The sequence below is a fragment of the Callorhinus ursinus genome, unplaced genomic scaffold (assembly GCF_003265705.2).
Source record: "Callorhinus ursinus isolate GAN/ISIS: 27379988/994484 unplaced genomic scaffold, GSC_fseal_2.0 scaffold10, whole genome shotgun sequence".
In the NCBI taxonomy this organism is placed as follows: Eukaryota; Metazoa; Chordata; class Mammalia; order Carnivora; family Otariidae; genus Callorhinus; species Callorhinus ursinus.
In genome coordinates this window covers 12,950,397-12,964,673 of record NW_027397072.1, presented here as the reverse complement: position 1 = coordinate 12,964,673, position 14,277 = coordinate 12,950,397, and positions in this window count along the sequence as shown.

Sequence of the window (14,277 nt, the reverse complement as noted above, 5' to 3'; positions counted from 1 at the left end):
TTGTTGTCTGATTGCTGTGGCTAGGACTTCTAATACTATGTTGAATAACAGTGGTGAGAGTGGACATCCCTGCCGCGTTCCTGACCTTAGGGGGAAAGCTCTCAGCTTTTCCCCATTGAGAATGATATTCGCTGTAGGTTTTTCGTAGATGGCTTTTATGATATTGAGGTATGTACCCTCTATCCCTATACTCTGAAGAGTTTTGATCAAGAAAGGATGCTGTACTTTGTCAAATGCTTTTTCTGCATCTATTGAGAGGATCCTGTGATTCTTGTTCTTTCTTTTGTTAATGTATTGTATCACATTGATTGACTTGCGGATGTTGAACCAACCTTGCAGCCCAGGGATAAATCCCACTTGGTCATGGTGAATAATCCTTTTAATGTACTGTTGGATCCTATTGGCTGGTATTTCGGTGAGAATTTTTGCATCCATGTTCATCAAGGATATTGGTCTGTAATTCTCCTTTTTGATGGGGTCTTTGGTTTTGGGATCAAGGTAATGGTGGCCTCATAAAATGAGTTTGGAAGTTTTCCTTCCATTTCTATTTTTTGGAACAGTTTCAGGAGAATAGGTATTAATTCTTCTTTAAATGTTTAGTAGAATTCCCCTGGGAAGCCATCTGGCCCTGGGCTTTTGTTTGTTGGGAGATTTTTGATGACTGCTTCAATTTCCTTAGTGGTTATAGGTCTGCTCAGGTTTTCTATTTCTTCCTGGTTCAATTTTGGTAGTTGATACATCTCTAGGAATGCACCCATTTCTTCCAGGTTATCTAATTTGCTGGCATAGAGTTGCTCATAATATGTTCTTATAATCGTTTGTATTTCTTTGGTGTTGGTTGTGATCTCTCCTCTTTCATTCATGATTTTGTTGATTTGGGTCATTTCTCTTTTCTTTTTGATAAGTCTGGCCAGGGGTTTATCAATCTTGTTAATTCTTTCAAAGAACCAGCTCCTAGTTTTCGTTGATTTGTTCTACTGTTCTTTTGGTTTCTATTTCATTGATTTCTGGTCTGATCTTTATTATTTCTCTTCTCCTGCTGGGTTTAGGCTTTATTTGCTGTTCTTTCTCCAGCTCCTTTAGGTGTTGGGTTAGGTTGTGTATCTGAGACCTTTGTTGTTTCTTGAGAAAGGCTTGTATTGCTATATACTTTCCTCTCAGGACGGCCTTTGCTGTATCCCAAAGATTTTGAAGAGTTGAGTTTTCATTTTCATTGGTTTTCATGAATTTTTTTAATTCTTCTTTAATTTCCTGGTTGACCCATTCATTCTTTAGTAGGATGCTCTTTAGCCTCCATGTAGTTGAGTTCTTTCCGACTTTCCTCTTGTGATTGAGTTCTAGTTTCAAAGCATTGTGGTCTGAAAATATGCAGGGAATAATCCCAATCTTTTGGTACTGGTTGAGATGTGATTTGTGACCTAGGATGTGATCAGTTCTGGAGAATGTTCCATGGGCACTAGAGAAGAATGTGTATTCCGTTGCTTTGGGATGGAATGTTCTGAATATGTCTGTGAAGTCCATTTGGTCCAGTGTGTCATTTAAAGTCTTTATTTCCTTGTTGATCTTTTGCTTAGATGATCTGTCCTTTTCAGTCAGGGGGGTGTTAAAGTCCCCCACTATTATTGTATTGTTGTCAATGTGTTTCCTTGCTTTTGTTATTAATTGTCTTATATAATTGGCTGCTCCCATGTTAGGGGCATAGATATTTACCATTGTTAGATCTTCTTGTTGGATAGACCCTTTAAGTAGGATATAGTGTCCTTCTTCATCTCTTATTACAGTCTTTGTTTTAAAATCTAATTTGTCTGATATAAGAATTGCCACCCTAGCTTTCTTTTGGTGTCCATTAGCATGCTAAATGGTTTTCCACCCCCTCACTTTCAATCTGGGGGTGTCTTTGGGTCTAAAATGAGTCTCTTGCAGACAGCATATCGATGGGTCTTGTTTTTTAATCCAATCTGATAGCCTGTGTCTTTTGATTGGGGCATTTAGCCCATTTACATTCAGGGTAACTATTGAAAGATATGAATTTAGTGCCATTTGTGCCTGTAAGGTGACTGTTACTGTACATTGTCTCTGTTCCTTTCTGATCTATGCTGCTTTTAGGCTCTCTCTTCGCTTAGAGGACCTCTTTCAATATTTCTTGGAGGGTTGGTTTCGTGTTTGCAAATTCCTTTAGTTTTTGTTTGCCCTGGAAGCTTTTTATCTCTCCCTCTATTTTCAATGACAGCCTAGCTGGATATAGTATTCTTGGCTGCATATTTTTCTCGTTTAGTGCTCTGAAGATATCAAGTCCTTTCTGGCCTGCCAGGTCTCTGTGGATAGGTCTGTTGCCAATCTAATGTTTCTACCATTGTAGGTTACATATCTCTTGTCCCGAGCTGCTTTCAGGATTTTCTCTTTGTCCCTGAGACTCGTAAGTTTTACTATTAGATGTTGGGGTGTTGACCTATTTTTATTGATTTTGAGAGGGGTTCTCTGTGCCTCCTGGAGTTTGATGCCTGTTTCCTTCCCCACAGTAGGGAAGTTCTCTGCTATAATTTGCTCCAATATACCTTCTGCCCCCCTCTCTCTTTCTTCTTCTTCTGGGATCCCAATTATTCTAATGTTGTTTTGTCTTATCATGTCGCTTATCTCTCGAATTCTGCCCTCGTGATCCTGTAGTTGTTTATCTCTCTTTTTCTCAGCCTCTTTATTTTCCATCATTTGGTCTTCTATATCGCTGATTCTCTCTTCTGCCTCATGTATCCTAGCAGTTAGTGCCCCCATTTTTGATTGCACCTCATCAATAGCCTTTTTGATTTCGATTTGGTTAGATTTTAGTTCTTTTATTTCTCCAGAAAGGGTGTCTCTAATAACTTCCATGCTTTCTTCAAGCCCAGCTAGTATCTTTAAAGTCATGATTCTGAACTCTAGGTCCGACATCGTACTAATGTCCGTATTGAGTAGGTCCCTGGTAGACGGTACTACCTCTTGTTCTTTTTGCTGAGGTGATTTTTTTTGTCTTGTCATTTTGTCCAAAGGAGAATAGATGAATGAGAGAACAAAATGCTAACAGGTTAACAACGTCCCCAGCAATTATACTCTATACAAATCAGAAAAGACCTGAAACCAGGGGAAAAGAAAGGGAAAGAAAGAGAAAAAAAAAGAAAAAGAAAAAGATAAAAACAAACAAAAACAGAACAAAACAAAAAAAAAACAGTATATGATCAAATATGATCAGACTAGTGTATAGATCAGTGCCACACACTAGATTTGGGGCATATTTTGGTCTGTTAGAAGAAAGTGCCTCCTAATATTTTAAAGGAAGAAAGACTTATATATGTACAAAATAAGGGTTGATACAGTGAAGGGATGGAAGATGACTGTAACGATGAAAATTATAAAAGATTTTATAAAAGGAATTGATAAGTTGTTTGAAAAAAGAAAGAAGAAGATTAAAAAACAAAGAAGAAAAGAAAAAAAAAAGGGAGAGAATGTGATCAGGCAGGAGATCACAAAATAAGGGTAACTACCAAAAATAAGGGTAACTACTATGCCAAACAGGGTAAAATAAGGGTAACTACTATGAAGGGATAAAATATGACTCTAAAAAATGAAAAATAAAATTTTTTTTAAAAAAAGGGATTGATAAGATGTTGGTTGCAAAAGGGAAAAACAAAAATTCAAAAAAAGAAGAAAAACAGTTAAAAAAATCAACTTTGAAAAACTAATGAATCATGGTAAAAAAGCCAAGAATTCTATGTGCAGTATTCCCTTAGTGCTGGAGTTCTCCCGTTGTCCTTGATCGGTAAACTTGGTCTTGGCTTGCTGGCTGTTCAAGCTGATCTTCTGGGGGAGGGGCCTGTTGCCGTGGTTCCCAGATGTCTTTGCCGGAGGCGGAATTGCCCCACCCTTGTGGGTCCGGGCTAAGCAATCTGCTCGGGTTTGCTCTCGGGTGCTTTTGTTCCCTCCAAGCTCTCCGTACAGCTTTGGAGGACCAGGGTGATAATGGTGGCCTTCCAATCTCCGCCCAGAGGAGCTGAGACTCCGCTCCTCAGTGCGCCCCCAGAGAAAAGCAGTCACTCCCGTGTCCCCGGTCTCCAGTCTCCGGTCGCACTCCGTGCTCACCCGGCCTGTGACCGAGTGTTTCTATCTCTGGCACCTGATCCCGTGTGGAGTCTCCAAACCCAGCAGATCCCTGCGGTGCACTCCCCGCGCCGCTCCTCCCGGGGGAGGAAGGGGAGTCTCCCCGGCTCTGCCGCTTGTTGGGTCCCTGCTGGAGGAGCAGTGGCCCAAATGGGCCACGGATCACAGTTTATGGCCACCCCGAGCTGAGAGCCCGCACCTCGGCTCTGTCTCTGCAGCCGGCTTCCCCGCTCCGATACCTGGGAGCTCTGCCGCACTCAGGCACCCCCCGTCTTCCTGTGACCCCGATGGTCCTGAGACCACACTGTCCCACAAGGTTTCCACCTCCCGCTTAGCCATTGGAGCGACGTCCCTCCGCGGAGCCGACTTCTAAAAGTTCCGATTTTGTGCTCCGCGGCTCTATCACTTGCCAGAAGCAGCCGATGGAGGCCCCCTCCCCCGCCGTCTATCCTCCCAAATATCGCCTCGGATTCACTTCTCCGCACGTCCTACCTTCCAGTAAGTGGTCGCTTCTCTGTTCAGAGAGTTGTTGCTATTCTTCTCTTCGATCTCCTGTTGAGTTCATAGGTGTTCAGAATGGTTTGGTCCCTATTCAGCTGAATTCCTGAGACCAAACGAAACCCAGGTCTCCTATTCCTCCGCCATCTTCACCTCCAATTTATTCATTTATTTTAAAAAGTCAATAAATGCACTCTAATTTCTTTATCATTATTTTCATCTTGCTTCTTCTGTCTGGCCAGATGGGGGCGTTGCCTCCCTTGGCATTGGTCAGCCAATAATTTGAAGTTGTGTAATGCCTGGCATCTGGAAGGGAGAGAAGAGGCTATTACCACAGGCTCTAATTCAAGAGCAGAGACCCCTCCTGGATCATGGGATTATAATGTGAACTGTTTACTTAACTTCTTCATCAAGCACAAAGGAAGACTGTGCTTCCCAGAAATGGATGATTTCATAGTTCAATGAGGTTAAAATAAAAATAATGCAATACAGGGCTTAAATAGAGGAAGGAAACAAAATGGTGAACTTCTGTCATAGATAAGAAATCTTCAGGGATGTTATTCCATTTGTGCCCAAGGTCCCAGGACTTGTAGTGTGGTGTGGGCTGCTCTAGGCATGATGACATAGAGAAGTCTCCCTGCGAATATAGCCTCCCTTCCAATTTTATCTCCTCGTGCCATTGTAATTTGACCTTATGTGCAAATATCTCAAACCCACAGCCCTTAGGAGGGGCATTTTTTCTCTGTTGTCCCAAACTCAGGATCTGACAAAGAGAGAGAAGGGGGGGGGCTTTAATTGGATTTTATAGACTAAAGCTTCCAATGCCAACTACTTCAATAGAGGCAGCATGAGAAGCAACTGGTCTCTCCTAGCTTCTCCATGAAAGTGGTAAAGAAGGTATGTTGTAGGTGTTTATAAAAGTGTCAAATGAGCCAACTTCATCCTTAGTCTTGGACTGACAGGTTGGTATCAGAACTTTCAGAGCTGTGACTATGAGGTTGACACCCCCAAAATATGCTTAGGTAGATAATGTGACTTTTTTCTTTCACTATGCAGTGGATTCTTATGCCTCTGGGCAAACATTTGAGCTCATGGGTCTTCTGAAGTTGATATGAACAGAATGTCTCTACCTGAGATCTTTGGAGTTGAGGTTATTTAAAATGTTTGGAATAATAATAATAATAATAAGCTTTTGATTTATAGAAGTTTCCTAGCCAACCTCAGGGCAACATATGAAAATGGTTACTGAATTTCACATCCATAAGATGCCAGAATTTGAAGGGAACTTTGACATCACCTAATCATATTGATTCATTTTAAAAATGATTAAACTAAGGCTAAAGGAGGTGATATGATCTATCCAAGTCCACAAATCTTGTATGGATTGAAAACGGCCCCAACCCACTCACTTATCCTTGTATTTATTTAAGTAGAGAATGTCTACTGAGCACCCACTCAGTCCTAGTGATTACACCAGGCTATGGGAAAACAAATATGGATATGTGATCACTTCTGCCTTCCAACAGCCTCTTATCTGGAGGAGAGGCAGGCACATGTCAGTCCCAGGGTAACAGAGAAGGACCTAACAGAGATGTAGTAGCCATGAAGTCTAGGACCTCTAATTCTTGTGGGGCTGGGAAAGGCTTCACAAAGGTCATCCTATTTGAGTAGAGACTTACAGAAGGAAAAGAAGAGGGAAAGAAATATTTCAGGTGGAAGAAACAATATGTGCAAGATTTTATAGGTCAAGACAATTCAAGTGTTATTAGTCCAAGTTCAGTCTCATGGGACATTAATATCCAAGGAGTCTAGAATATGCATCCAGACTCTAAATTCTGCAGAATAACAGCGCATCATGTAGAAGTAGAAAACTTGGACGTGGGCCATGGTGGGTTTCCACCTACTTCATAGTGGGGCAAGCAAATCAGAGCAGCTCTTGCATGTAATGAGAAGAGGTCATTCATTGTAGGGGATCCAGAAAGAACATTGCTCCAAAGAAGAGCTCCGCCTGCCGTACTTTGAATCTTAAAAATGGGACCCAAACATCCAAAGCCACAACTCCTTAAGGATGGGGATAAAAAGGTAAATGCTCTGGAAGGTAGAAGCCCAGGACATCCAACACCTCATAAGAAAGGTACCAATTAATATATGGAGTGTTGTGGTATGCTTATTTTAAACAGTAGACTTTAAATCTTTCTTTTCCTTACCCTCAATGGAAGCCATCTCGATTTACAAAGAAAAGCTCCCTTCTTTAATGTGTTTTCAAAAGAGACTCCTCTTTTGTTCCCCTAGAGAACTGAAGGGAAAGATCACAACTGTTGTGGTGTATCATCCCAGCTATAAGCATAGTGGGGAGGTAGCAGTGTGTGGTGATCAAGGGCAGGGCCTCTGGAGCCAGACAGCCTTGGTTTAAACCCTGGCTTGGCCACTTATTAGTTGTGTGAATTTAAATAAGTTGCATAACCTCTCTGTGCTTCAGACATAATAATAATATTTATCTTATAAAGACTTTGAGGGTCTTTGCTTATGAGCTCATTTGTAGAAAACCTGGTACCTAGTATTACATCAGTATTTTTTTCTAACATGATTTTTTAAATTACTAATATTATTAATTAATTTATTTATTTATTTATTTATTTATTTATTTGCAAAGCATTGCAATGAGGACTGGTTTTTCTTCCTAGGTCTCAATTATGGTTAAATGGATTGCCCAGTCAGTGTCCAGAAGATTGTGTTCGTTCATCAAGCATTATAATATTATTAGCAATATGGAAGAATCAGACATAATCTTTGCCTCAAAAAACGTATAATCAGATTGAGTGCATTCATTTCATTCTTATAGAGTAATACAAAATATGGACCTGAATTCCTTCATTCTACTTTGAATATTCATTCTTCTTCCTCTGTGCCTACCTAAATGCTACCCATTTCTCAGGGCCCCATGCCATTGCTGGGTGTATCAGTCAGGGTCCAATCAGGGAAGCCAAACTGTATGGTAATTTTAACAGGGAAAATCTAATATAAGGAATTATTAACTATAACAGGGGATTGTAGTAATGAGAGATTGGCTAATAAGAAATAAAGAGAACACCAAAGGCTGTAGGAATAGCAGATATAAAGAGCAGCCACTAGGACTAAGATGGCAGAACTAAGGAGAATGGTCCCTTGGGCCGAGGTCCAGACCTTCCTGAAGAGTCCAGGGCTCACAGGATAGGAGAGACGTGGTTGTGATGCCATACCAGTGAAACCTCTAGGGCGCCAGGGACATCTGTTCATGGACAGGCGCTTCACTAGAGTCACTCTGCTATAAAACCACCTGAGGCTGGGAGTACCATGAGATGCTAGCCCCTAGGTGCTGCTGGCTTCTATGTACTCCAGTATGTGTTCCTGTTGAAAAAGCCTGATGCTATGGAAGCCACCACACTGCAGGAGGTTAGTGCTGGGACAGCTGCATGCAGTGCAGGAGACTCATACTGGAGAAGTCAGGTGCACTACCAGAGGCTGCTGAGCAAGCATACTGGAACCAGGAAGAGAAGAATTTCCTCCTGCAATTCTCTCCACTGTTCTCTAATGACAACACTTAATATCCATTTCCTTTCTTGGTTGGCGAAGGAAAAGTATTTAAAGAACTCAGCTCCACTTTCAAAGAACAAGCCCAAAGAGGGAATTTGGAAGTTTGAGGCAACTTGGTAACTAGCACAGTCCACCCCTTTGACCATTGAGCTTCCATATGAAATTCTTTAACAGGAAGCTAATGTCTAGTTCACTGCAACTTCCACCAACATGGTCTTAGGGTTTACCTCGTGGGCCACTTAAAGCATGTCTCTTATGACATGATAACCATGATACTTAAATTTCTTCTTGAGCACTTTTCTTTTTAAGCATGGATAGCCCTCTGGGACTGAAACATGGCATCATGGTATAAATTCTGGCTGCCTAGCCACGTGGGTGGATTTTATTAAACTTACTTCCAAAGAAAACTTTGAGTAATGTTTTTTAATCCATGTTGCATCCTTTTGGCCATTTATTTAGTTTGGATGTTCATTTGTACAATCAATTAGTATTCATTGAAAGCCTATTCTGTGATATGTGAGAAGGGTTTCTTCCTTGTAGTCTATAGATCGGGGGCACTGACTGGGTCCTCGGGTCTTTGTCAGCCCCTCCTGGACGTTTTCTGAGGCTTGCCAACCTACCTTCTATCCTTTGTAAGAAATGACATCTTTATCATTATGGGAAGTGAAGATTTTTCCCTCTTTACCACCTGCTTAAGCCTTGAAACTCCTCTGAGTAATTATAAGATGCTGTTGTTTCCAATTTCATTGGATCTAAATCCAGTGAGATTTACCCTCACATGGGAAAATGTATGAGAAAGGTTGGCATAAATTATAAATGCCTGTGCCAAGGCTTGCTTTTTCCATTACTACAAAGTATTGTAGAGGTTTCTGGGCATGAGCCAGAGATTTCTCATCCCAGATTCAAAATCAACAAAAGGCCCAAGAGTAGGATCTCTAGTGCTGGAACAAATAACATTTTCATACCATTCTCTGTTGAGGTGGGATTTCAGGAGACCCTGGAGGTAGCCAGAATTCAAGAAAGAAGATAAGTGGTTCCAGGTAATGGGGCAGAGTGGGAAAGGTCAGAGGGACAACAGGTAAGGAAACGGGAATGGAAAGACAGCCAGGCCTCTGAGAAAAAGACCGCCACACTCAGTGGAGGGAGCCAGATAGTCTAGCATCCAGAGAACATCTTCACCTTATTCCCGTTTCTTCTCTACCACTGCCTAAATTGTGAGCTGTGAACATTGTGTAGGTGTTTGCCTAAAGAAAACTCCCACGCTCTGTGCTTTTATTTATTTATTTATTTATTTATTTATTTATTGTTTTTGGATTTCTTTTTTTTAATTCAAACTATTTTAGGGAGACAGGTGCCTCTCTCTTTTTGCAAAGCAAAATAGCAGGACAAATTTCCATGTTCCATCTGGTTGATTCCCAGAGGGTCCACATTCACCTCTCAGACTCTGAGCTCTCAGAGGATGTCACAGGGACATGACCACCCTGGTATGAGGCCGCATCCCAGGCTTGTCATTGCTGCTGCATCTACAAATGTTGTTATTCCCGGTTTCCTGCCCAGCTCTCTGAGATAGGAGTGAACGTTTGTGGTAATTAAAACAGTGTGAAATTTGCACTGTCAGGAAACACAGCTTTTTTTTTTTTTTCCTCTGCCAGCCATCATACTATTTTTAGCAGTAGGCTTCACCATTTATTTGCTGGGCAATGACATCAAGAAACAGATATTAAGCAAGGAAGCCAATTTACTCCACAAAAACATCCATTATCTTTATCATCAACAGAGACTGCAAAATAATCAATTAGAATGCTTCACTTGGTAATAACTAATTGAATTGTTAAATCTATGGTATTGGGGAAGTCACCCTGGGAGCCTAAATATTATTTCGTATAATGGGCAAGACCCTGTGATAAAGAGGCTTCAAATTAGTACCACTCTGTACATTAAGATCATGTTCATCAATCGACTCAAGTTACAAACCAAACTTCTTCATCCTGAATCTACTGTTTTGCAATTTGATCTTATTCCAGAGGAAGTGTCACATTTCCATTGAAAATGCATGGAAAAAAAAAAGAAAGAAAATGCATGGAATATTCACTTCTAGCTCTTAAACACCCTATCATAAGAATTTCTCCCAAAAGATAATGCCCATAATCAACCCAGACTAGGACATAGAGTTACACAGATACATGTGTGTGTGCATGTCACACACTCATGCATGCATTCATACCCATACCGACGCATATACAGACTCGTACACATACCTACCTACACACACACTATTCTCAGCTTTTGAATATCTATAAAACTGAGAACTTGCCTATTCTCACACAGAGAACTTGAGCACAAGTAGTATGGTTTAACCAAAGAGCAAGCCCGGAACACAGAATGATTTTTCATCATTTCTCTTTCATTCAATTTACTAAGAATTACATACCTAAGACCATCTAACACTCTTAGGATATGTGGATGAGAAAGAGATGATTCTGCCCTCAAGGAGTTCACACTTAGTGAGAAAGGCAGGCTGAGAGACTGGTCATTGCAATGCAAGTTGACAGATGCCATGAGAAGTCTCTGCATAGGCAGCTTTGGGATCAGAGAGAGCCCTTCGTTGACATTCTAGAGGCGTCTGGCAGTGAACCCAGAAGAATTGAAAAAATATGGAAGAGGTGAATGTGGACCCTCTGCATTCCAGGAAGAAGCTGTACCTATTTCAGAGGGTCACAGTTTGAGAGAGCCTGGAGTATGTGGAGAATATGGTATGTGCCAAGTATAGACTTTGAGGTAGCATGTGGAAGGCTCGAGAAATGGAGGCAGGGCTTGGTGTGCAGACTAAGAGTGATCTTCCTTCTAAAAACCTTGAGGAGGCTCTGAAATGTTTTCAGCAGAGAAGTAACTTGATGTGATTGTTTTAGGGAGACCATTCTGGCACTAATGTGGGTCATGGGTGGGAGAGTGAGGGCAACATAGAGAATGGGCAGGTGAGGTGGGGAAGAGCACAGAATGGGAACCAACATCGGGAACTTCTGCAAAAGTCTGAATAAGAAAGCACCCAGACCAGAGCTGGGTGACTGGAAGGAGAGGAGGAGATAAAGGTGTTGGGGAGAGAGAACCGACAAGCAGCATGGTACTAGGGAGGACGGAGGCACCCAGCTTCCTGGGTTGATGAAGAGGCCCTTCCTAAAGCTATTTACTGAGATAAAGAGCAAAGGGAGAAGCTGTCCTAGAAGGAAAGTATAGCTTTGGACCTGTTGGATTTGCCATATGTGTGGGGCCATGGGAAGAGGTGGGGGGTAGACAAAGATGTGTCAGTCTGACACTAGGCCAGAACAAGGGGATTCCTGCATGGCCTTCCTCGAGCCTTTTGCTGGGATGAAAGGATCATCACTGCTTCGGCTACCCTCACACCCCAGAAAATCCCCAGCTCAGTGGTGGGTGGGAGAGGGAAATCTTTCCTCCTCTGACTTCTCTTTAGTTATTTAGATGGAAGGTGCTTAGCCCAAAAGAAGCTACCAGTGTGTCCAGCAACTTCCACGAATCTAGAGCAGAGCTAACTTTCCCCTTCAAACAGCCCACTTTTAGAATAAAGTGATTCTTTTAAAGAGGATGGTACAGATAGATTAAGATATGCTACCTTGAGGGTCCAGTTGCTTTTTATAATTTTTAAAAAATTTGTTTAAGAGGATTCTAATTTTAGAATTCAGAGGATTCAGAGAATAACCTTCTCTCTTTCATTTTATTCCAACCCTTCTCCTCCTCTTTCTTCCTCCCTCCGTAAACCAGGCCATGACCTATTCCAGGGTAAGGTGAGAGTTCTCCCAGGGTGCCCATATCAAAGGTCCTTGGCAGAGATGCACCAGCCTCAACAGCCTCCCTGCCAAGTACCAGTCTTTTTCTTTCCCTCTTAGGCAAAATGACCTTCAACAGAAATCACTGTTTTATAACTCAAGGAAAGGACGGCCTGTCTGTGTTTTGCATCTGCACATATCTACCTTAGTGATAGAGAAATAAGGTTCTTTGCTAAGAAACTGAATTATAAGGGACTGACCTTGATTTTATTTTGTTGGGTTTTCAATCCTTCCAAAGCACTGGAAAAACACATCCATTTAAAGATGACTCTGAGTCTTGGGTCCCACCATCTCCGATTTCATTGCATGTTTTCCCAGAGGGAGATTTAAAGTTCTCACATTCTCACATCAAGAAAGCACCCTTTATAAGTGAGAGGGAGAGGAGGTTAGTTCTGAATCCGATTTCAGTGTTTTGTGTTTTTTCTTGAAATTGAGAAGAAGGCAAAGGCGGACTTTAACATAATCATGAAATAAATTAGGCCAGGTTGGTGGAATTTGGAGATCCCTGCCTCCCTGCTCAGATCTCTGCTAAGCAGCCATCCTTGCTCATGGAAGTCTTTTCAAGTGTGTGTCTAAAAACAAAGCCAAGGTAGGAATTTAGAATCATAAAATGCTTAGACCCTTTTGCTCCAGCAATTGCAATTCTGGAATTATATCTTCAGGAAACCACTTACAAATGTAAGAAAGGCTTTGTACACAAAGATGTTCATCACATTGTTGTTTATCGTAGCAAAAAAAGGCAATGGGTAAAATATTCCAGGCAAATATTTCTGGCAGAAAATTTATAGTGTAATGTCAAGTAAAGAAAGCAAGATTTAAAAAAAAAAAGTTTATTCTTTATGCAATTTCTGAGCTACAAATATTATTTATGATAAAAGACTTGAAAGACACATGCCAAAATATTAACAGTTGTTGTTTCAGGCTGATGGTATTAAGAGTTCAAATATGCAATGGGAAAAAAAATAGTATAAGAGCTTTTCTTCTTATTTTCCCCAAGATTGTTCAACACTGGGGAATAGAGCTCAAGGTTGAAAAGTAATTTGTTAAAAATAAAATGTGTGTATTGTAAGTATTGTCAGTTTCTTTTGCTTTCAATGGAGTGGAGACAGGAGGAGTAGAACACTTTGTGATAATCCCAGAACTACAAGAGATATTCAGTGAATATATATCTTTTACTACCACCTGAGCCACACACTAGGATCATCAGAAGGAGGTGAAGGAATTCAGTGATGACTGACTGATTCACGGTCTAGATGGTTCAGATATCAGTCAGGAATACACATGACCATAATGTAGGTGCCATGGGAGAAACATAACTGAAGGACTTCAAGAAGAGTCTATGGTCCACAAGTTCTGATGGGTAGAAAATGTGTAGACTTGATGTATAGATTAGAAGAAGGAGAGTGATGAAAAATCATGATCAGTAGTTCTTACACCTTGCCCAATGCCTGGTGCAGAGAAACACATGTTTGCCCAGCTGCCGACCACTACTTAGAGCTAATTTGGGTTTGGCCAGACTGTGGACATTCAGGATGAGAATTTGTAGTTCATTTTGTAGACAACGGGCACCCCCCAAAAGTGTTTAAGCAGAGGGAGTGAAAGGTAAGAGCTTTGTTTTAAGAAAATCTAGATGGTGGTGACAAGCAGAAGGAATTGCAGGGATAAGTCTGAAGGCAGAAGCTGGGCATGGGGGGTGGGGAATGATGCTAAGGCACCTTGTAGCAGAAGTAATTATTAGAAGGGTTGAGAGAGACAATGTGGATGGAATGGCAGGACTGGAGATGTGCCTGAGAGCAGGGCAAAGGAGAGGAAGGAGTCCAAACCGGGGATATGGGTACTAAACAGTACTGCATAACCTCTAATTTTGAACTTGAGTTACCTACATCTGCCAAAAGTTGCTTTTCAATTTCACAACCATCATGCTTTCCTGTGAATTTGGAGTTGAGGAGGACATGTGGATGCAAGAGGAAAACTTGCAGAGCAAAGTCATTGCCAAACAGGTGAGTTTCCTCAGGAAATCATCAAGGGGTCTCTTTCAGTTTCCACTCACACCCATCTTTCACCTGGGCTCCTGCCACAGACTGCAAGAGCTTGGGCAGAGGGATCTCACAGAACTTTGATCCTTTTATGAGGCAGCTCGCCCCGACTTGCGGTGCCCGCCTCCTCCTTTCCCGGGCTCCCACTCCCTTTCTCAGCTATTCTGACTATCGCTTTGGAATTCATCACATTTCGCAGA